The 25193-nt window shown below is 40.7% G+C and overlaps 1 pseudogene; it reads right to left on the bottom strand.

The window, feature by feature from the left end:
- Nucleotides 1-1743: 1743 nt before the first annotated feature.
- LOC149313450 (cysteine-rich venom protein piscivorin-like) lies at nucleotides 1744-23401 on the bottom strand (annotated as a pseudogene).
- Nucleotides 23402-25193: the final 1792 nt, after the last annotated feature.

A 25193-nucleotide genomic window follows, 5' to 3' on the forward strand; every position in this document is an offset into this window, starting at 1 on the left:
AAGTTTAATAAACATTGGGCTATTATACTGATGTTCTGTGTAAGCAAAGTGATATTCAAAATTTTACACTATATTTTCCATATATGGACAAACAAAAGCTGGTTTCAGAAAAGGAAGAGGCACAAGGGATCATATCTCAGGAATATATTGTATAATGGAACACACCAAAGAATTTCATAAGAAAATTAACCTACATGTCAACAGCAAAGCAAAGCTGTTGACTGTGTAGATCATGAGAAATTATGGTTCACTCTAAAAGTGAACAAGATTTGATTGTCCTGGTGCATAACTTCGGAACAAGAGGCCACTTTTGCAATACAGAGAAACAGAGTAGTGGTCAGACAAAGCTGCATTTTATCACTCTTATCTGTTTAATTTTTATGTAGAATATATAATATGGACATACTCAGACATAGTTGTGGCAGAAGAGCTCTAAGAAGCAGAGCATGTTTGCATTTGTTAGTATCCTTTATCAGAAACACATGTGATCAGAAGTATTTTGGTTTTTGGAATAGCTGTATTTGGATATACTTGTGTTGTGTCATATCACTATTTATGTTGTGTATGAGATGCGAGGCTGGAGAGAAACTAAGGATCTGTGAAATTGTGGGAATCCAAGCACAGTGCTCAGCATGAATTCATTCTTCCCATGAATTCACAGATCCTTGCATCTCTCTCCAATCTCACTGCATAGGAGATCTCTGGCAGCTTCTACCTTTGAGGAAGCTGCTGTAGTGCTGTGGCTCCTTCATCTCTCAATCTCTTTCCAACCTCTTATGTCATTAATTTTCTGCTTATGTTGTGTATGAGACACAAGGCTGGAGAGAGACCGAGGATATGAGAGACTAATGAGTATGAGTGCAGCAGCCATCACCTTGAACAGAGAAGTGGGCAGCAGGCACCAAAAAGTTTAGAGTTTTGGAGATTTTAAGATTTCTAGATAAATGTATATGCATAAAAACATCAGAGAGGGAAGAAAAAAGATTAAGCTGAAGGTAATAAGACCCGAGAAAACAGAAGAAAATCTTTCCTGGGCAAGACAAGTTGAAGAAGTGAAGAAAGAAGAGACAAGGACCAATACTGAAATATCAGTTTCAGTTTACACAATATCTTGCTTAGCGTAGGTAGTGATAGGAATTAACTCATTCATAGACGGCTTCTTCTCCAATGGCTGAGAATTCAAAGCAATCATTAACTAGACATTGGCCAAGTTATAAGGTGCATAAATGCATGTGTTTTAGAACACTTACAAACAAAAATAAACTGCACAGCAAACAAATGAAATTGAATAAGCAATATTGTATAGTGAATCTTTTGAAAATTTTCTTCAGCTATTTTCTTCATTGATTTTAAAGAGCAAATCAAAACAAGAAAATCTTGGCTACTCTGGAGTTCCAGACATATAACACTATAAATCAAACATTAATGACCACCTTACAGAAAAATATATAAAACATTCCATGCTTGCATTGCCAGCAATAAAATCAAACTGTGATTGAACAATAGCTTCAAAATGTTTTCTAAAGCAATGCAGTAAGCAAAGAAAAAAACAAAAAGTGGACATCAGGGTTGATATATTAGTTGTATTTGCAAATGATCTGGGAAATGATCCTTTTTAATACATCAATCACTTCATATCCCAAAAATAGAACAACTTATGTGAGAAAAAGAGGTTCTTTTTAGTGCCAAACTTACATCTGCTTCATTCAAACAGTTATGTAAAGATCCCTTGTGTACATGTGTTTATACAGCTCCTTGTGGGCATTTACAGCTGCCAGGGCAAAGTTCTTGTATCTCCTTACGTTGACAGGTAAAATATGTCACAATTGTTGTGCAGTCTTCACGCATATCAGTATATTCACATGCCCGAACTATGAGGAATAAACCAAAACAAATTTAGATACAAAAATGGAGAAATCCATCAGTTTAAAGCATTTAAACTGCATTATACAATCTTCTTAAAGACAAGCTGTTTTACTGTAATTATCCAGAACATTTACTGCCCTTATTCTGAAGCCTCCTTGTCAGGATAGTAAGGGTCCTGTCATACATACGTTGCTAAACTCAGATTTATTTCTGTAATGTACTTTATTTGGAGATGTATTTATAGTATCTGAAAGCTAGCACAGGTATATATAAATTCTGTAGCCCATTAACTAGTAATAGAAAATCAAAGGAGCCACACTGCTCCAGTTATGACTCAACTTCACTGGCTTCTGCACACTCCTAGGTTAAATTTTCTAATTTTTATTATAAGCCTCTGCACTATTCAGTTAAATATATATATATATTTGTGTGTGTATCTGTGTGTGATAAGAACAAATATCAATCTTAGAATAATAGAATCATAGAGTTGGAAGAGACCACAAGGGCCATCCAGTCCAACCCCCTGCCATACAGGAACTGAAAATCGAAGCACCCCCAATAGATGGCCATCCAGCCTCTGTTTAAAGACCTCCAAAGAAGGAGACTCCACCACACTCTGAGGGAATGTGTTCCACTGTCTTATTGTCATGTTCTTCCTAATGTTGAGGTGGAATCTCTATCCTCTAGTTTGAATCCATTGCGCTGGGTCCTATTTTCTAGAGTTGCAAAAAACAGGTCTGCTCCACTTTCAATATGATACCCCTTCAAATATTTGAACAGGGCTATCATATTACTTTTAAACCTTGTCTTCTCCAGGTGTCATCTGTAAATTTCAGAAGGATGCCCTCTATTCCCTCATCCAAGTCATTGAGAAACATGTTGAATAGCACTGGGCCCAGGACAGAACCCTGTGGTACCTCAAAAGTTACTTCTCTCCAGGAGGAGCCATTGCTGAGTATCCTTTGGGTTTGGCCAGTCAACCAATTACAAATCCACCTAATAGCAGCCTTGTCTAACTTTTTACTAGCTTGTTTACAAGAATATCATGGGGGACCTTGTCAAAGGCCTTACTGAAATTAAGATATGCTACATCCACAGTATTGCTTTCATCTACTAAACTAGTCATTTTATCAAAAAAAAGAGATCAGATTAGTCTGGTATGACTTGTTTTTCAGAAACCCATGTTGATTTTTTGCAGTTATAGCAAAATGTTCACAGACCCTCTGTTTAATGATCTGCTCTAGAATCTTTCCTGGTATTGATGTCAGGTTAACCAGGCAGTAGCTGTTGGGATCCTCTCCCACCCACCCCACCACCCTTTTTTTTGCCCTCCTCCAGTCTGCTCCTGTTCTCCAGGAGTTCTCAAAGATTATTGTCAATGGCTCTGAGATTACTTTAACCAGTTCTTTTTGTACCTTTGGATGTGGTTCATCTGGCCCTAGAGACTTGAGTTCATTTAGATTAACCAGATATTTCTTTACCACCTCTTTACTTATTCTGTGCTGCATTTCCTCTAATGCATCCTCTGCTCCATTTCCCTCAGATTGAACACCCTTTTCCTTTATGAGGAGACAAAGGTGTTGAGTAGTTCTGCCTTTTCTCTGTCCCTTGATAGTATTTTGCCATCTTCCCCATTCAATGACCTTACTGTTTCCTTCTTCTTCCTTTTGCTACCAACATAGCCAAAAAAGCACTTCTTATTGTTCTTAACCTCTCTAGCAAGCTGAGCTCATTTTGCACTTTAGCTTTTCTGACTTTTCCCCTAGATATGCTAGCTATTTGTTTGAATTCCGCTTTAGTGACTTCCCCCTTTCCCCATTTCTTATACATGCCTCTTTTAAAACTTAGCTCCATCGAAAGTTTTTTAGTCATCCATCCTGATTTCTTGAGACACCTGCCATTTTTTATCCTCATTGGAACATGTTGTGCCTTCAATATCTTCCTTTTGAGAAACTGTGATCCGTCCTCAATTTCCCTCTCTTTTACTATTTGTGACCCCCAGTTTTTCCCTAAGTTTACTGAAATCAGCTTTCTTTAACATCCAGAAAGTGTGTCTGACTGTGCTTAGCTTCTTCTCTCCACTGTATAACAAACTCCAGGAGAACATAATCACTCCCACCACTCGCACCCCACTAACCAGGTTATCCCTTTTGGTTAGGATCAAATCTAAAATAGCTGATCCCCTTGTTTCGTCCTCCACCTTTTGTACAATGACGTCTTCCAGGCATGTCAGGAATTTGCTGTAACGTGTTTTTGGTTGAATTCAATTTTCAGCTGAAATCATCCATCACTACTATATCTCTCCTTTCTGAGTATGTGATCATCTGTTCCAGAAAGGTATCATCCAATTAGGAGACTGTAGTAGACTCCCACAATAACATCCCTGTTGGTTCTTTCTCCTTTATTTTTCATCCAGATGCTCTCCACCTGGCTTCCTGGTGTAAATATCTCTCACGTATAATGCTCCAGCTCCTCCTTTTCTGTTTGGCCTAATTCTCTAATCCTCCTTTTCTGTTTGGCCAGGTGGAGAGCATCTGGATAAAAATTAAAGGGGAGGGAAACAACAGGGTTGTTATGGTGGGTCTACTACAGACCCCCAAATCAGATGGAGGAATTGGATGACGCCTTTTTAAAACAGATGACTACACACTCAGAAAGGAGAAATGTAGCAGTGATGGGTGACTTAAACTATCCTGATATTTATGGAATTTAAACTCAGCCAAATCCTGAAGGTCGAGCAAATTCCTCACTTGCCTCGAAGACAATTTTATTGTCCAAAGGGTGGAAGAGGTAACAAGGGGGTCAGCTATTTTAGATCTGATCCTAACCAACAAGGATGACTTGGTTAATGGGGTGCAAGTGGTGGGATCATTAGGTGGAAGTGACCACGTTCTCCTGGAGTTTGTTATACAATGGAAAGGAGAAGCCAGACATAGTCAGACACGCATTCTAGACTTTAGGAGAGCGGATTTCAGTAAACTTAGAGAAGTATTGAGGGTGATCCCGTTTTCAGAAATACTAAAAGATAAGGGAGTTCAGGACGGATGGGAGTTCTTAAAAGGGAGATACTGCAGGTACAATTTCAAACAGTTCTAATGAGGAAGAAAAATGGGAGATGACTCAAGAAACCAGAATGGATGACTAAGGAACTTTCAACTGAGCTAAGTTTTAAATGGAACATGTATAAGAAATGGAAAAAGGGGGAAATCACGAAAAAGGAATTCAAACAAATAGCAGGCATGTGTAGAGGTAAAGTCAGAAAAGCTAAAGCGCAGAATGAACTCAGGCTTGCAGCAAAAGGAAGAAGAAGGAAATGGTAGGGCCACTGTTAGGAGAAGATGGCAAAATGCTAACAGGGGACAGAGAAAAGGCAGAATTACTCAACACCTTCTTTGCCTCAGTCTTCTCAGAAAAGGCATAGGGTGCTCAACCTGAGGAAAATGGAGCAGAGGACAGAATAAGGGAATTTCAGAACAGAATAAGTAAAGCGTTAGTACAGGAATACCTTGTTAATCTAAATGAATTTAAGTCTCCAGGACCTGATGAACTACATCCAAAGGTATTAAAAGAACTGGCAAATGTAATATCAGAGCCATTGGCAATAATCTTTGAAAACTCCTGAAGAACAGGAGAAGTGGCAGCAGACTGGAGGAGGGCAAACGTTGTCCCCATCTTCAAAAAGGGGGAAAAAGAGGATCCCAACAATTAGCGTCCAGTTAGTCTGACATCAATACCAGGAAAGATTCTGGAGCAGATCATTAAACAGAGAGTCTGTGAACATCTAGATGGCAATTCCATAATCACAAAAAGTCAACACGGGTTTCAGAAAAACAAGTCATGCCAGACAAATTTTATCTCTTTCTTTGATAAAATTACCAGCTTGTTAGATCAAGGGAATGCTGTGGATATAGTATATCTTGATTTCAGTAAGGCCTTTGACACAGTTCTCCATGACATTCTTGAAAACAAGCTTGTAGAATATGGGCTGGACAATGTAACTATTATATAGATTTGTAATTGGTTGACTGGCCAAACCCAAAGGGTGCTCAACAATGGCTCCTTTTCATCCTGGAGAGAAGTGACCAGTGGGGTCCCACAGGGCTCTGTCCATGGCCCAGTACTGTTCAACATCTTCATCAATGACTTGGATGACAGAATTCGGGGCATACTCATCAAATTTTCAGATGACACCAAATTAGGATGAATAGCTAATACTCCAGCGGACAGGATCAAAATTCAAAATGACCTGAATAGACTAGAAAGCTGGGCCAAAGCTAACAAAATGAAATTCAACAGGGGGAAATGTAAGGTACTGCACTTAGGGAGGAAAAATGAAATGCACAGATATAGGATGGGGATACCTGGCTGTACAAGACTACATGTGAAAGGGATCTAGGTGTCCAAGTAGACCACAAGTTGAACATGAATCAACAGTGTGATGCGGCAGCTAAAAAGGCCAATGCAATTTTAGGTTGCATCAATAAAAGTATAGTGTCTAGATCAAGAGAAGTAATAGTGCCACTCTATTTAAAAAATCTTTGGTCAGGCCCCACCTGGAATATTCTGTGCAGTTCTGGGTGCCACAATTCAAAAAGGACATTGAGAAACTGGAGCATGTCCAAAGAAGGGCTACTAAAATGGTGAAGGGTCTGGAAACAATTTCCTATGAGGAACGACTTAGGAAGCTGGGGATGTTTAGCCTGGAGAAAAGAAGGTTAAGAGGTGATATGATAGCCCTGTTTAAATATTTGAAGGGATGTCATGTTCAGGATGGAGCCAGCTTATTTTCTGCTGCTGCAGAGACTAGGACCCGGAACAATGGATGCAAACTACCGGAAAAGAGATTCCACCTCAACATTAAGAGGAACTTCCTGAAAGTAAGGGCTGTTCGACAGTGGAACACACTCCCTTGAAGTGTGGTGGAATCTCCTTCTTTGGAGGTCTTTAAGCAGAGGCTGGATGGCCATCTGTCAGGTATGCTTTGACTGAAATTTCCTGCATGGCAGGGGGTTGGACTGGATGGCCCTTGTGGTCTCTTCCAACTCTACGATTGTATGATTCTATGATCTCCTCTATGCGTGTCTATGTAAATTTTTCCCCTTCATAACAGTTTGACTAAAATAGCCCTTGATGAACTCTTGCCCTTGATGAACTCCTGCCTTTCCAAAACTGTCTCCTTCCTCCATATAACTCAGTTTAAAGCATGCCTGATCAAATTTTTGAAACTACTGGCAAAAACCTTTCTGCCAACTGGCATGAGGTGCAACCCATACCTTGCCAGGAGTCCCCACCCCTCCTGAAAGCCCTGGCCATAGTCCAAAAATTCAAATTATTCTCAGTGGTACCATCTGCAGAGACAGTTGTCCATCCACTATTTTCCTCTCCCTTTCTGGACTGTGCCCTTCAAATGGGAGAACAGATGAGATGACAACTTGTGCATCCAGGTCTTTCAGCTACCCAGAGCCTCATAATCCCTTATGATATTCTGAAGGCTGTGCCTTGCAGTACTATTGTTTCCCATGTGGTGCAAAAGGAAGGGGTAACAGTCAGTAGGCTTGACAAGTCTTGTTAGCCTCATTATTAAGTCATGTACTTTTGCCCCAGGGAGATAACATACATCTTGAGACATCTTGTCATGCCCACACACCACGGCTTCTGTACCCCTGAACAAGGAGTCTCCCAGATGTTTCCCCTGAAGCTCGGCAATGGCCATTCCCTGTGCTGATTCTGCCACTTTCCCTGAGGACTTGCTCAGTTGCTTTCCGTCATTATCCCTGTTAAGGGACTTCGCTACTTCTACATGTAACATTCTTCCAACTGTCTATGTCCTGTGTATGGAAACTGACTACCTCCCTAGAAACTTCTTTTGTGTGTTTCCCATCCAGGACTGTCAAACCAGCTCTGTCCAGGAAAACCTCTTGCTCCCTTATACGCTGAAGTGCACATACCCAGACCTCCTGCTCCTGGACCTTCTGTTCCAAAATGACTATGAACTTGCACTTGGTGCAAGTGCAGTTACCTACAACTATTGGCAAGAAAACAAACATATCACTGCTGTTGCAGATGACTGCAGCAGATCCCTCACTGTCCATATTCAGTAGTCTTAACTAGGCACTGAAACATTCATGCAAAACACCAAGCCTGTTTACCAAGCTCCTGAGACTGCAGCTATATAGGAAAGCTACTGGTTGCTAGCTCCTCCCCCAGCCATGTCTCTTGACTCACTTCATCTGAGCAAAAGCCCCTACTCTCTGGAACCAGGTGCTCAGGAATGGGACCTAGGTCTATACCCCACAGGACAATGTAGTGCTAACAGACACACAATCACACCTCCACTCAGCTCACATAAACAATCAGCCTAAACTACAATTTAAAAAAATAGACACTACTGTTCATAAAGTCAGTCTTCCAGTAGATGCAAAACCAAACAACTTTACAACAACTGACCCTCACCGTTGACCCAACAAACTCTCTCAAAAAATAGTTTTTTGTGGACTTTTTGAGCTATGTGGCTATGTTCTATAAGAGTTTATTCCTGATGCTTCATCAGCATCTCTCAAAAAACTCTCTGGGACTGGGACCCCACAGACTCAAACTCACATTCTGCTGTCTCTTCCTCCACACTCACGCAAAACACCAAGCCTGTTTCCAAATCTGTTTACCAAGCTCTGTTGCTAAACTCCAGAGACTAAGACTGCAGCGATATAGGAAAGCTATGGGCAGCTAGTTCCTCCCTCATATTCAGCAGACTAATGTATTCAGTAGACTAATTGTTTTGAGTGGAGTTCAATCCCAGTTACTGCCCAAGAGGAGTGACTTTACTGCTGCTAAAGGAATTTAAATTTTACTACCTTTTCTCCCAGTCCTCACATCACCAAGAGAGGTGTGGCCTCAGCCTGCACTGAGATATGTTCAAACCAACTGAACTAAGCAGAGACAAAATCTACACAAAATTTAGTTCTGTGACTCCAACACACATCATTTTTCTTCCTCTTCTATGATTTTTTAAACAACTTTTTCCTGGTTAAGCGAATGGAGCATCAAAGGCTTGCATTACATGTTTGGTGCATTTTGTCTGGCCATGGATTTTGGATTCTGTTTTATTTCCCAATTATGTGTGCAGTGTAAATGGAAGAATTTTCTCCATAGTGAAAATCACAGGTTTAGAGCATGATACAATGACTGTTTCCAGATGATGATTAATTGTGGCATCATTGTAGTTGGCATCCTATTAGTAACATAACAGGATCATAGAAACATAGAGTTGGAAAAAATCACAAGGGCCATCCAGGCCAACCCCCTGCCATGCAGGAAAATACAATTAAAACACTCCTGACAGATGGCCATGGAATTAATTACCTCCTTTGTTCAATGACCCAGAACAGGTGTAAATTCCTCATTGTTCTTGGAAACCCCACTGCCACCAATGGCTGTAGAGAATATGGAAGGGTGATAGGAAAATGTCCATTTATGCATAATAATGACTTGAGTCTCCTCCAGAACATCACATGGTTCCTCCAAAAATTCCCAGAGGATCATTTCATTGTTGTGCTCCAGCTATGAGCACATAGTTGGACACTTCTCCCGCACCCACACTTTCCACCAGTCACTGAATGCCCATGGAACTGCAGTATGTGCAGGTACAGAGAAAGTTCTGGAGAAGGGAAGTGGAGAAGCAGAATGTAGTTCCACCCACAGAACTTAGGCCACATCACCACATCCAGCAATAATGAAACAACACTTACTCATTCACATGTTATGGGAGGAGGTTCATCATTAATTTGTTAATTTCCCCCTTTTCACAATTATTTTCCTAACTTTCCCCCTTAATCAGGAATATCTTTTTAAAAAATTGAAGCAGAAGCTCAATCTCATCATGTGCAAATGGTCTTTTGTTTTATAAGAAGTTTAGTTTTGAGTCAGAATATGTTTGGAAAATGAGCCACACTATAGCCACACTTTATTTTCCCGTCACTCCATTTTCTTTTTCACAATTTCATCTCTCTCTTTTTCCACTCTGGGGATCATCTCAGCAATTTTTAAAACATACCCACTGGTGTGGATTCGACCTTCCCATCCCTTTTCCCTAATGTGGAAAGAACAGTGGCCTCCACTGTAGTTTTTCTCAATTATGTTTGAAGCTTACAAAGGAAGAACAACAACTGGGTGCCACCAGGAGCTCCAAGTCTGGAAACCCTCAGTGTAAGATGTCTATAAGAACTACCAGAGATTACACTGTAGTGGCAATGGGTGTCTCTCAAGAGCAAATATAGAAATAAACTACCTCTGAGTCTGTGTTTGCACATACAGTATACATTGTAAAAACAGAAACTTACTGCAAAGTTTATCCTCACAGTCATTGGGGCAGTCTCCACAGGGTGGGCCTTCTTTGTAGGGTGTCGCAATTTGGTCTACCCTATTCCCACTGAAATTGCAAAGAAATGAATGCATTGACTATCAAGGTACAGTTCTTAAGCAATAAGGTTATTGATATACTAGGATCAAACTACATATGGCATTGAAGAGAAAGCTGCTTTAATTTAGAAAAGAAAATAGATGTAATAACAGTCTGGGAGAAAAGCAAAGCTTATGTGAGAGGATTACGTATTTATAAATTATGGTTCTAGATTTTAAAAAAGGATGCAAAGAAGTGTAAAATGTTCAATGAGGTGCACACTCTGGAAAGGAAATTGAAGGAAAACTTTGATTCAACAACAAATTTCAATGTTTTATTCCAAAAAATAATTGCTAAACTACTATATGTTAAACATTTTTAAAAAAATTTACCAGTACGTCACTTAAGATGATGTGTGATGGTGTACTAAGAAGAAGGAGGATGCTTACATTACAATGGAGAAATGCTTACATTCACAAAAGGGACAGACATATACAAAGAATTATAGACCTATTTCTTTATTTTACAATGACTACAAGAGATTTACTACAATTTTGGCAAACAGATTGAGGAAACATATTTCCAAGAATATACACGAAGATTTGGGTAGATTGGGTCAAAAAGACAATTAAGAGGCTCAGCAGATGGGCCTGGATAACCTGTTCTGTTCTGGTCTGGTGCTCACCCAAATCAGTCAACATGAGGGCAGGGGATTGTTTACACACCTGTCCCTGCACAGCCCCAGGACCTGCTAACAGCACATACTATTTATCTTGCTGCGTTGTTGCTGGTATTGAGAAGCCCCCTGTCATCACGTGTAATGCAGAAATGGGGAACCTGGATGCACCAGTGTGGGTGCCACCAGATGTGACAACTGGGGAGAAAGATCTCATTCTGAACTGTTCTGAATAGAACAGAATATTTTGAATTTCATATTGAGAAAAAGGCTGCCTTTATTTTTTTTTAGATATGGAAAAAGCCTTTGATCGTATTGCCTGGAATTATTTCTTTCAAGTGTTGAGGAAAATGCATTTGAGAGAAAACATCAGCTGGGCTATAAAAACAACATATTCAGTACAAAAAGGTAAAATTTTAAAAAATGCGACATGATGACACCCTTAAGAAGAAGCCACCTAGAGCGGCTCCGTTTTAGGGAGCACATCGGTGCCATGGCACCGACAAGGCGCAAAAATGGGTGGCATGGAGCCGCCTGTCTGTATCCCTCCTAAATTGAAAGCTTATGCAGATTATTTTGTGATACTGATACAAAATCCATGAGATTCAATGAAAGCTCATCTGGAACATTTGAGGGTAAGTGGGACATGAACTGGATTGAAAACGAATTGTGACAAAACAAAATTGTTGACTAAAATTATGCATATGGAAATGAGAATGAATTAATTCTTTCTTCTAATTTTAGCACAAAAATAGTGTATTGTTTCTAAATAATTGTGAGAAAATCTGAAAAGAAATGTAAAAAGAATTGGAAAAAATGGGGAAAGTTAAATTTATCTTTTCTAGGAACAATTTCACCCATAAAAAGAAATATTTTGCCAATGCTTCTATTTAACTTCAAATGATTATAAAAATGGATACCTTTTGCAAAATGGCAGAAAGATATTTCCAGATTTGTTTGGCAGGCAAAAAACCAACCCAAAATTAAATTTAAAATTGTGTGAGATATCAAAGAAAGGAATGGTTTAGGAATCCTTAACATTAAACTGTGTTATGATGACTGGTGTTTTGTGGGCCTGAAAGAATGGATTCTGCTCAGATTAGAGGCTTTTGGATTTGGATTTAATGTTTGATTGGCATGCTTATAACCTGTATGATAAAGCCAGGATTGTTGTTGTGTGCATTCAAGTTGTTTCTGACTTATGGTGATACTAAGGCAAACCTATTGGAATTTTCTTGGCAAGTTTCTTCAGGGGATTTGCCATTGCAGTCCTTTGAGGCTGAGAGAATGTGACTTGTCCAAGGTCACCCTGTAGATTTACATGTCTGAGCCAGGATTAGTACCCAGATCTTCAGACTCATAGTCAAGTGCTCAAACCACTTAACCATGCTGGCTCCCAAAGCCAAGGTACAGTTGTTGTGTGATTTCCCCCCTTAATAAAAGGAACACTTAACACTGCAAAATTCTGATGATGATGATGATGATGATGATGATGATGATGATGATGATGATGATGATAGGATTTATTTATATGCTGCCCAATCACTGGGAATCCAGGTGGCTTACAACAGAGGGGATAATAGACGATTCCCTGTCCTCAGGTTTATTCATCGTCATCCACAAAAAACGAGACACTAAAGTCTGCAGCAGCTATGCGACCACAGCATTGATTTCCCATGCAAACAAAATTCTGCTGGAAATTCTGCTAGTTATTCCGCTAGAAGGGCTGGGTGCATATGGACGCCCAGCCCTCCAGAGCCCTAAAATTGGCCCCACAACGGTGCTTTTGGTCATCTGTATCGGGCCTTATTATCTAAAAAGTAGTTTCAGCTTTATTTAAACTATCATTTTATTTAAGCACTGAACTACACATGGAGTTTGGTGCATCACTAGAGATTGCATGTGTCCTTAAAAACAGGATCAGGTTCCTTTTTCCTATTGTGGTCCCTTGTTGCCACGTCTTTAAAAAAAACAAACACTGATGGGACATCAAACAATGGCAACAGCATTGCACTGCAGCAACCTTTAGCCATGTCCTATTTATTCTCAGAAACTCCTCACAAGTTGCCATTTCTGTGGACATTGATTACACCCCCCCCCCAAAAAAAACTTTCAGCTCCCATTTTAGTTTATTCTTCTGTTAAGTTTGGACACCCTGTCACTTGTACAAAGGGATTCTACATGTGCATCACTGTGTGTGCATACCAGTCCTAGAACAGAGAAAGTATTTGTTTCCAAAGGATACTTACGCAGGGCAGAAACGGCAAACATATAAGAACTTGTACTCTTCTGCTGGACAGTAGGCAAGTGTACATCCAATCAGATATGAGTTATACCAAATCATCTGTCAGCATAAAAGGGGAAATGTATTAAAATTAAGTTTTAAGGCAAAGTACAACTTTGTTAAACCTAGGAGTTTATCAAACGGGAGGAATTTCTCTTAAATTAGAATGAAAAGAAAGTGGGGCCAGAACACATTCACTTAAAGTCGCTAGTTTCACGCACTTATGTGAATACGCATTGCATTCAAACTGGCTCCCCATTGCCCAAAAATAGCATGCCATTGCCCGAACTTGCGTGTGGCAGTCTATCACACAATAACGTGAAACCACATGATTGTGTTCAGACTGACTTCCCATTGCCCGAATTTGTGTGTAGTGGGTTATCACGTAATAACGTTAAACCCCATGATTGCGTTCAGATTGCCATCGGATTATACTTCCAATTCCCCTTTTCTGATAAACTCCCTAGAGTGTTGAAGCAGTATGAAGCATGACCAGTCAGTCTCTAAGAGACATCTTCATAGTTCATGTAATGTGCATATTGCATTGCATCCTTATCTGATCAATATACTAAACAATATACTTCATGTGACATGTGGTCCAAGCTTGAGAGAGAAAGAAAACTACCAAAAACCTGAACAGCAAGGCATTCCTGAGAATTTTCTTGGGCATTTTCTTAAGCAACCATTTTCTTTTCCTTATTATTACCCATTACCTGAATAGAGTTCCATTCAAGGAAAACCAACTGAATGGATGGAAAATTCAACACCTATATAAATTCAATTTTTCTGCAGCTCCAGAAAATAAGACCCAGAACAATGCACACTATAGGAAAAGAGATTCCACCTCAACATTAGGAAGAACTTCCTAACCAACCTCTTTTTCTTTTAATATCTTTATTACTTATTTCAGTTCCATAAAAAAACATGTTCCAATGTATTATACATTATACATTAAAACCAACCTCTTTTTAAAAACATTCAACGAAGGAGACTCCACCACTCTCTGAAGGAGTATGTTTTACTGTCAAAGAGTGGGGGAGTCTCCTTCTTTGGAAATTTTTAAACAGAGGCTGGATGTCCATCTGTCTGGGGTGCTTTGATTTGGGAGCTGAAGTCCAAAACACCTGGAGGGCCAGAGTTTGGACATCACTGGTCTAAACTAGGGCCCTGTATAGACGGGCCATTTAGTACGTACTCCTGGGGGCGTCTGTTTTAGATGCCCGCAACCCTAGTACGTACAGAATACATACAAAATGGCGGCACCTTGTTCACATGGGTGCTGCCATTACGACATCACAGCCAAGCCACCTCCACATGGTACTGCAGAAGGGCGCCTATGGCACCCTTTCCGCGGCGCTGGAAGGAGCTCCATTTTGGAGCTCCTTCCTAGGTTTGTGTTGCTGGTGCAGCCTTTACACAGCCGCGCCAGCAACACAAAGGAGAAAGGTGATACGCTGTCGGGTATCCTTGGGGCATGAAGCCCCAAGGACACCACTTTCCAGTATGTGGGGAAGTGGCTTTTTGCCGCTTCCCCACAGCCTGGAAAAGTGGCGGATTGGGGCCTTGCAGCTGCTGCTGTAACAACTGAGGCCCCGATCCATCGGGGAAAGGGGCGGGTACAGGCTGCCCCAAAAGGGCGGTTTGTAAATCACCTATGATAGCTTTGCTAAAGCATTGCTATAAACTGGAAATTACCTGAAGGTACACAACAATAAATATGATGAGACCGTTATTTTTTTATATTCATGAAAATTAAACCTTCCCTTTTTCTCTTAGAATTCTTGATGGTTTAACATCATGTCTTAAGGATAGGATAATATCATTACTGAGCTTTTTCATTTTGGGAAGTATTACACTATTGCAATTTTATGTATAAGTATGTTTATGTTTTATAACAAATGTGATTTCTAGAGTTATTGTTGATTTCTTTGTTGATGGGCAATTTAGGATTTGACATACATTGAACTAATGTAAATACTTCCCCATCATTATTTTTTTCATACCTGAGTATAACCATATACATCTTTAGTAGGGTCAACTGCCCCAGTTCCGTACTTGAAGTTTGATGATTTACGATTCCACAAGTCAATTACTTCTGACCAGGAGGATGAATAAGTTGCCCGAACTCTATTATCACCACACAGGACTCCTGAAAGAAGAAAAAATGTTTGTTCCAAATCAATTAGTGTAAATTCATAGGGATAAGAGCCAAGAATTTACATCATGCTGGCTATTTAGACCATAGTTGTCCCCATCAGGAACAAAATCCTATGTGAAAAATACTATTTTATTTGCTGTAGTGGTGTGCCTTCAAGTTATTTTCAATTTATGACAACCCTAGGGCTTGGGGTTTTCTTGGCAAGTTTCTTCAGAAGGAGTTTGCCATTGCCATCATCTGAGGCTGAGAGGGTGTGACTTGCCCAAGGCCACTCAGTGGGTTTCTATGGCCAAGCAGGGATTTGAATCCTGGTCTCCCACTAGGCTGTGATGGGCCACTGGAGGAATCGGGATGTCCCTCTGGCATACAAGAGTTCAGCACACAGAGAGTTTCTGGGAAAGCCTGGGAGCAACAAAGCTCCTCCTCAGCAGACAGAACAATCTAGTTCCCCACAGATCATAGGAAAGAAGCAGGAGAGTGGTTCAAGGAGGAAGCCGGACCTTGCTACTGAGGAAAAGGGGACAGGTGAGAGGTGTAGTCTTGCACCAAATCCAGGCTATCCTTCCTTTAATCTGCCTCTTAAAATCTCACAATTTGCTCCAGATCCCAAAAAATCTGGAGCACTCCAGAGCAAAGCCAGGTGACTGGCAGGCAGCCCTGGTGACACAGAGGTTAAATGCTGGCACTGCAGCCACAAGGTTGTGAGTTCGATCCCAGGGCTCCAAGGATGGCTCAGCCTTCCATCTTTTTGTAGGTCAGTAAAATGAAGACCCAGTTTGTTGGGGGCAATTGGTTTACAGATTGTAAACCGCTTAGAGAGTGCTCACTTCACTGGTATGTGGTACAGTGGTACCTCGGGATACGAAATACCCAGGTTACGAAATTTTCAGGATACGAAAAAAAATAATTTAAAAAAAATTTTCCGGGTTAAGAAAGTTTTTTCGGGTTACGAAAAAACTTTTGGTGCTTTTCGGCGCGATTTCACACGGAATCGCGGCTTTTCCCCATTAGCGCCTATGGGGATTCGGCTTGCGAAAGCCTTTCGGGTTACGAAATTGACAGCGGAACGAATTAATTTCGTAACCCGAGGCACCACTGTATAGAAATGTACATGCTATTGCTATTGCTATGCTATTGCATGGCATCCTGCAGTGCTGCTTACCACTGCAGGTCACTCCCACTGAGGTTATAATAAGGCACCCAGCCATTTGATCAATGCTGGGCACTTGCTTCCTGGCCTCAGAGGGATTGACCCATGTCAGTGGCTGTGTTGACAGCCACCTACCATCGCTCCAGAATGCATGGGTAATGGGGAATTCAGAGCAGCTTGGAGGCCGGAATAGTGGATGTGCAGTCTGGAGTATTCTGGCTAGTGTAAACTCACTACTTGCTGCACAATCTGTGAAACATTTTTCAATCTATTCATTTCACTTACCATCTATTGTTCGATCTGCTTTTGGAGGGGCTTTTGCAATACACTGTTGGGCCCATTCTTTAGCATTATTGGCAGCTTTATGACTCCATTTCTTAATAAAGCAAACACAAGGATGGAAATTACATTTCAGATTTGCAATCATTACCAATCTTTCCTTTAAAGTGCTTAACTCAAATGAATTTATTTTAAAAAAAATTACTAGGCATGATACTAGTAATATTTACACCCATTTCAGTGGGACAGACAAAAGTCTGAACATGAGCCAGTTCTCTTGAAATGCATGCTACATTTTATTGTTTCATATCATTTGATTTTATACATTGTGAGTCCCTGGGTTACTCAGGGAACAAAACTATTAATTTATTTAATTAATGTTTTAAATTAAAAATTGCCGTACTGCATTTGAAGTCAGTAGAAGTGAGTAGGATAAAGGTTGAATTGCTTCAAATGATCTATGTGGCAAAATTCGGAGGTGGCTCTTAAGAGATGTCAGGACCATGTGGTAAGCAGGTCTGAGAAAATGACAGAGGTAACTAAAGTAGCCTGCCATACCATTAATAGGATGTGGTGCAGTGCTGTAAATCAAACACCAAATTTCCTGTTACATGGTAGGGCACCCAACCTTAAGTACTTGAGGGTCTTTGGACAATTTGCTTCAGTATTGATTCCACCTCAGTTTGGGAAGAAAAATGATCCCAAGAGCCAGAGGCTACAATTTGTGGGTTATGTGTGGAATAAATATAGATTTCTGTTGGGTGGTGGCAGAATCCTGTACTCAAGAAGTGCAACATTTGAAAAGTATTCTGGATGGGAAAAGGTCCACTTAAACTAAGATGTTTTGTAAAGCTGAAAAGCAATAGTATAAACATCAGAAATGGAGGGGTGGATGCATCCAGGGATGTGAAGAAGCAGGAGCTTAGTACTTCACATCAGTCTAGCTGATCACACACACACAAACACAGAAAACACAAGAGAAAGAGCAGGTTCAGAAGCTAGATGCTCAGACCAGTAACAGCAGTGACACTGGGGGTGGTCAAGTCACATTCCTGATTTCCATGAGGTCACAGAGGTACAAGAAGCAGACAGAGATCTTTGTTGTGATAGCTGAGAAGACAAGGAACACTCAGGAGATGATCAAGGAGACATGCACTGAGCAGGAGGGGTGGAGAGGAACCAGAGGTCAGGTGTGTGTGTGGCTGCGCAGAGTGTGTTTGGTATGTTGGTCAAGCCTGTAGGCCATAGAATGGCTATGTCATGATTGGAATAAATGGTTATTCATTCCTGCCAGAATTGGTTGGTAATGAAAATATAGGTATAAATGGGCTAATGGTGGTTAACGTTGTTTTATAAAGAGATCTATCTGTTAAGGTTGTTATTGATATTATTGTTGCTGTTAAATCTGAGGCAGTAGTCCAGGGTACTTTCCTAGTATGAGCTGAGAAGGTTAACTCTCCGTTTTGGAGCTCCTCCCTGCACCCGCGCACGGCGCGACGGCATGACGTCCACGCCACTTCATTTGGAGGCAGCGCATTCGTGACGCCATCATGGCAGCCCCCATGTAGATGGGGCACTGCCATCTTGTACGTCCTCGGGATGTATTAGGCTTGAGGGCGTCAAGAAGTGATGCCCCTTTTTAAACCTAGGACATCCTGAGGACGTCCCTTATGGCGGTCTGTAATACGCCAAAGATTAAAGAACCCACATTTCAGAGAAACCTTGCTGTACTGAGATTCATTCCTGTGTGTGAGAGGAAGTTTGCTACACCACTAAGATTCTTCACAGACCTTCTGGGTGTCTTGTCCACGTACATAAACTCTGCTTGTGTTTGCTTCAACAAGGGGTTATAAATTGAGCACACAACTTGACTAAAGATGCTTGCCAACAAGGCCAGCAATTGCTGCAGCAATCAGTTCTTGAATCCCACTTGCACCTCTGGGATTTCTGTCTTCTGTTCTATGATTGGAGTCTGTGGAGATTATCACACGGAGGAGGCAAGTGCCCTTCTCCTATTAATAAACCATGTTAATTGTGCAATCAAGGGGAAGATTATCACACCTCCATGTGTTTATCCCATTCTTCTCCTGTTTGTAAACAGTAATGGACCAGTCCCAGAAATGGGAGTTTCTATTAATACCAAATGACAGGTCCATTACTGTTTATGGATAGGAGAAGAATGGGATAAGTGTGATAATCAAATAGACAGTATCTCACGCCTGTACAATACACAATACGACACCCACACTGGGCACTGGAGTTCCTCCCTTATATACATTTGCCATCTCCAGGCATTTAGTCCAGCCTCTTCCCAGTCTGGACATCTATACAAGTCCCCCATGTCACATGTGGCATGACTTTGCACTTTCTGCCACTTGTTGACTTTATGTCCTATCATGAACATGAGTGAACAGTGTGATGCGGCAGCTAAAAAGGCCAATGCTATTTTAGGCTGCATCAATAGAAGTATAGTGTCTAGATCAAGAGAAGTAATAGTGCCACTGTATTCTGCTTTGGTCAGGCCCCACCTAGAATATTGTGTCCAGTTCTGGGCACCACAATTCAGAAAGGACATTGAGAAACTGGAGTGTGTCCAAAGGAGGGCGACAAAAATGGTGAAGGGTCTGGAAACCATGCCCTATGAGGAACGACTTAGGGAGCTGGGGATGTTTAGCCTGGAGAAAAGAAGGTTAAGAGGTGATATGATAGCCCGGTTTAAATATTTGAAAGGATGTCATATTGAAGAGGGAGCAAGCTTGTTTTCTGCTGCTCCAGAAAACAGGACCCGGAACAATGGATGCAAGCTACAGGAAAAGAGATTCCACCTGAACATTAGGAGGAACTTCCTGACAGTAAGGGCTGTTCGACAATGGAATGCACTCCCTCGGAGGGTGATAGAGTCTCCTTCCTTGGAGGTCTTTAAACAGAGGCTGGATGGCCATCTGTCAGGGATGCTTTGATTTGGATTTCCTGCATGGCAGGGGGTTGGACTGGATGGCCCTTGTGGTCTCTTCCAACTCTATGATTCTATGATTCTATGATTGCTTCATTTGGGGCTAAATGCTTGGTCATCATGGCTTCATATGGCCCATAGTAACCTTTGTCCCACATCTGTACATTTTCCAGGATACCTAAATCCTGACATCTCCGTTGTTCTACACTTACTATGCTGGTTAGGAGCCTTATAGCATTATGATTCCTCCACCTTAACTGACATGGCTACATCCCATGGAATACTGGGGTTTTTAGTTTGGTGAAGCAGTAGAATTTTCTGGCTGAAAATTCTCAGTGCCCCTCTCTAAAGTATAAATCCCAAGATTCCATAGAATTCAACCATAATAAAAGGGAAACTGAAGTGCTATAACTGGGCAATGTGAAAGGGCCCTGATGCAGAAACATCTAGACCTTAACACTCCTGATAGCCTTAACTAGAATAGACACTAAGGTCCTGTACAGATTGGTGGTCTGCGCCAGCCTGAAGCCAAAATTAAGACTTGGTAGGGATGGGCGTCCACACACGCTCAGCCCTACTTTTGGCGCCCATGTGTCATATTGCCACACCCCTGTCCACATGGGGACATGCAACAATGACACATGGGCATCTAAGCGCTCAAACACTGCTCTTCGGAAGCGGCAGCATCATGGCGTGTGAGCACCATTATGACGTCCCTAAAAAGCAGCCACCTAGAGCAGCTCCTTTTTAGGGAGGACGTCAGTGCCACGCCGTGTGACTGGCATGGCACTGACGAGTGGCGAAAAGAGCCGCCCATCTGTATCCCCCCTAACTCACCATTCAACAATTGATTTAATAGATATTCTCTAGTTGGTACTGGATTCTGGACCTAGAGAAGTAAGAGCCTCCCTACCTCCACCCCCGCTTAGTTGGTTGTTAGTAGAATAGGAGAAAGCAATTCCGGCTCAGTTTTGGCTTGACTCTCAAAGAGACATCAGTTTGTAGTAGTTACAGTGTTGGACTAGGATTTGGAAGGTCTGCGTTTCTATCTGCACTGAGACATGAATCTCATTTCGTTACTTTCCCCTCTTGCTCTCACTCACTTTGTGATCCATCTCACAGGGCAATTATGAAGAAACATTGGGGAAGGGGTGACATGGACACCTTTTTGGGATCATTAGCAGAAAAGTCTGCAAATAAATAAAACTAATTTAAAAAAGAAAAAAAATTAAAATATGGCATTTAATACTGAAAGAGGATGAGAAGAATTGTGAACTGAAGATGTGGTGCTCAGTCTACAAATAAATTCTATGATGTTGATGACAGCAGAAAGAATTCTTGTGGACACTTAGGTTTCAGTGATTTAATCAATGACTTTGCAGAATTAGAAGCACAGAAAGCTTATTTCTAAGGTAAGAAACAATTCTTTAAGTAATAACAGTAGTTGTTGCTTAAAGTAGCAGATATACCTATGTTTTATACATGTAGTGCACATAACATTTATTTTTGTAGGGGGGAGTAACCTCTTTGTACTTTGTATTTTATTCTATTGTCTATCTGTCTATTTTCTATGCCACTGTTCCTCCAATACCTCACATGCAAAGGGAGACCTGGTTTTGAAATTGTTCCAGGCCCCCAGCTATTTTAATGCACACATGAATGGGAGACAAGCCAATACAATAAATCTTAAATCAAAGAAGCAAACAAATATAACTTTAAATTTTCAAGATGTACTAATTCTATCACCGTGGAAGTCAGAGTGTTGAAACTGTCTTCAAATGCCACCGAAAAAGCTTTAAACAATATTTAATGGTCTCATTAAATTCTATCTTACCATTTTCATCATATTGCTAGCAGTTGGCTGCACCCCTCTCCTGATAGCATTAAATTTCTCAAGAATTTCTTCCTGTATCTTCTCAGGGAGATCTGTTGCTATGCCTGGATACTGAAAAAACATTTTGGGTAGAAAGAAATTATGCCTGAGAATTCTTAAAAGTTGAAATATTCATCTCCTTTCTCTTGGTCATGAAGCTAATGCACATTAACAATGTTTATAACAATATCTTTCTCGTTTTTCTCGTCCTTCTTACACTTTCTTACACCTATCACTCCATCTCATTCTTCAGCTCTTCCCCTACAACACACACACACACACACACACACACACACACACACACACACACAATTTCCCCCTCCCTTTGTTGCCTTCCCATTAACTTTGGGTTAGTTTGTCCAGGAGAGATGCAATAGGAGGAGAAGGAAGAGAAGAAGAAGAAAAAGTGAAAGGGATACAGGAATGTAGACATGGCTAGGAATGTGCTAGGATGCTGTCACCGCTATCAAAAAGCTTCTTTTTTATGGACAAAAGGGCAGGCTCCATGCCTCTCCCATACAACATTTATCACTACCATCACCCACATAGGCAGTTCCTCTCTGGCAGCTCTAATTAACTAAGATGAACAAGAGTGAACTATGCATCTAGTTAGCCATTCCTTTAAAAAAAAATACTATCACCATCCTCAGCCTGCACAAACTGAAACACAGCAAATTTAACTAGCCAAGGGGTGAGGTTGATCTTGCACACAGTGATAGGAGTAGCAAGAATGAGCAGACCCACTCCTCCCACCACCACCAGTGTAATTATTATTTGGGCAGTCTATGGCCTGTTACAGAGTGCCAAAATAAAGCTGCTTCAGGTCTCTTTGGAGGTATGCTATTTAAATGATGCATGGGTCCTAAGAGTCCGGAGGTCGTGCCAAAGCCACGATCCAGTCCTAAGCACCAGAGTGCAGCTTTGGTCCAGCTTCCAGATTCTTAGGGTGCATGCATCATTTAAACAGCATACCTCCAAAGAGACCCGAAGCAGCTTTATTTTGGCAGTCTGTAACAGGCCAAAAAGGATTCAATTATAGTATTTGTTAGAGAATGTCTATGTTCTATGAAAGTCTTAAGACAAACCTGTCCTACAGATTGTTGCAACACAGCAGCCAAGGGCAGGAGTAGAAGTGGAGGAAACATTTCTAGAGAAACAGAAACAGACAGAAAATGTGATTAGAAGAATCACTAACTTAATGTGACTTTTGGGCATGTAAATTCTTTATTTTTAAATAAAGAATATTTAATGTATTTATTCAGCATTTCAACAGAATGTGCTCATTAGATAAGACTCAGATTAGATCCACAAGTAGAAGTGAATTTCTTCACTGTGAGGTGCCTTTCTTCGGCTGCTTGTGGTGGAGATCTTTTGTGGACAGGGGGTCTGCTAGGAGTGAACTCTGGCATGCAAGACTAACCTGCTGCTGCAATCTTCTGAGGTCACATTGGCAGCCCATGCTATGGGCTGCCTCAAATAGTCAAGGGAAATATAGCAAGAAGAGATAACATTATTTTATATTTTGACATATAGCTTATTAAAACATAGTGTTTACTAACTGGAAATAATAATAATACAAATAACATTTTGAGAAACTTATCAAAGTTTAATTACATCTGAATAGTTTTATTGAACTATTATTGAATTTGTCAGGATGCTTTTGTTATTGTTGTTGTTAAAATGAATTGTTTTTAAATTACCTTTACCAGTATATTCTTTTCTGTATCTTCTGAACAGCAGGAGATCTCAATTGCACTGTAGTACTGTGTATTTTTATATATATATATATAGCCAGAACCCTTCCTGCTTTGTGTAGGAAATCTTTATTTCAACCCCCGCAACTGCAAAAAAATCTAGATTATCACAAAGCTGTTTTTTTTTAAACCCTCTCATAACTATGATGATGTATAAATGCTTTCATTACCTAGTGCAATGGGCACAAGAGAAGTAGGAGGAATCACTAATTGTGGATACAATTTTGTGAATTAGTTTAGATAAAAGTATTGCTATTCCATACAAATGTTGGGCAACCAGTCTCTTGCCTGATGCCCTTAAAAACTGGGCACAGTAGATAGGCCATCCTGGGTCCATCCAGGCATGTCAACTACCAATTTGGGCCAGTGCCTAAGGTCTCTTCCAGCAATCATCAGTATTGAGAGAAGATAAGCCTGACAGCTTCCCCAGATACCCAGTGACCAGGGTACATTTACCCTGAGACAAAATGAATCACAAGTTATACAAACAACGAACAGTTCATAGAATCATAGGATCATAGAATCATAAAGGTGGAAGGGACCGCAAGGGCCATCCGGACCAACCCCCTGCCATGCAGGAAATTTCAATCAAAGCATACATGACAGATGGCCATCCAGCCTCTGCTTAAAGACCTCCAAGGAAGGAGACTCCACTACACTCCGAGGGAGTGTGTTCTACTGTTGAACAGCCCTTATTGTCGGGAAGTTCCTCCTAATGTTGAGGTGGAATCTCTTTTCCTGGAGCTTGCATCCATTGTTTTGGGTCCTGTTCTCTGGAGCAGCAGAAAACAAGCTTGCTCCCTCCTCAATATGACTTCCCTTCAAATATTTAAACAGGGCTATCATATCACCTCTTAACCTTCTCTTCTCCAGGCTAAACATCTCCAGCTCCCTAAGTCATTCCTCATAGGCATGGTTTCCAGACTCTTTACCATTTTAGTCGCCCTCCTTTGGATATGCTCCAGTTTCTCAACATCCTTTTTAAATTGTGGCGCCCAGAACTGGACACAATATTCCAGGTGGGGCCTGACCAAAGCAGAATACAGTGGCACTATTATTTCCCTTGATCTAAACACTATACTTTTATTGATGCAGCCTAACCTGCATTGGCCTTTTAAGCTGCCACATCACACTGTTGACTCATGTTCAACTTGTGGTCTACTTGGACTCCTAGATTCCTTTCACACGTAGTCTCATTCAGCCAGGTGTCCCCCATCCTATATCTCTGCATTTCTTTCCACCCTAAGTGCAGTACCTTACATTTCTCCAGGATGAAAAGAAGCCATTGATGAACACCCTTTGGGTTCGAAACAAAGTTGAATTGATACACAGAGGACAAGAATCCCATTTTCTAATCCACTCCCCTGAACAGCTCTTTGGCAGAAAATTCAAGGTGTCTCACAAAAGTATAAATTTCAGGATTCTCTATGATGCAGCCATGGTACTTCAAATGACATCACATGTTTGGTGGATACCACAGTATGTGTTTTTAAATAGATATTATATTCCATGTTTTAACTGCTTTGCTTCTTTGGATAAACTGACCAGGAATTTTAGCTGCATACTATAAAGGAATGGATTAATTCTGTTAGTACTAGTGTTGTACCATAGCAAATGACTTAGACACTAAATCATTGCCATAATATTTTCTTGCTCATCTGGATTAAAGATAAGCTCCCATAAAATATTTTTATAAAACTAGTAATTGAAATTACAGTTAATTCTGTGGAATGGTAAGCTTTCATCTTAACAATAATTAAAAGGTTCTTGTCGTACTCTAATGACCACCCAGTCTTGGAATGGCA

Source organism: Sceloporus occidentalis, unplaced genomic scaffold (assembly GCF_023333645.1).
Source record: "Sceloporus occidentalis isolate IW3139 unplaced genomic scaffold, rSceOcc1.0.p SCAF_4, whole genome shotgun sequence".
Taxonomy (NCBI): domain Eukaryota; kingdom Metazoa; phylum Chordata; class Lepidosauria; order Squamata; family Phrynosomatidae; genus Sceloporus; species Sceloporus occidentalis.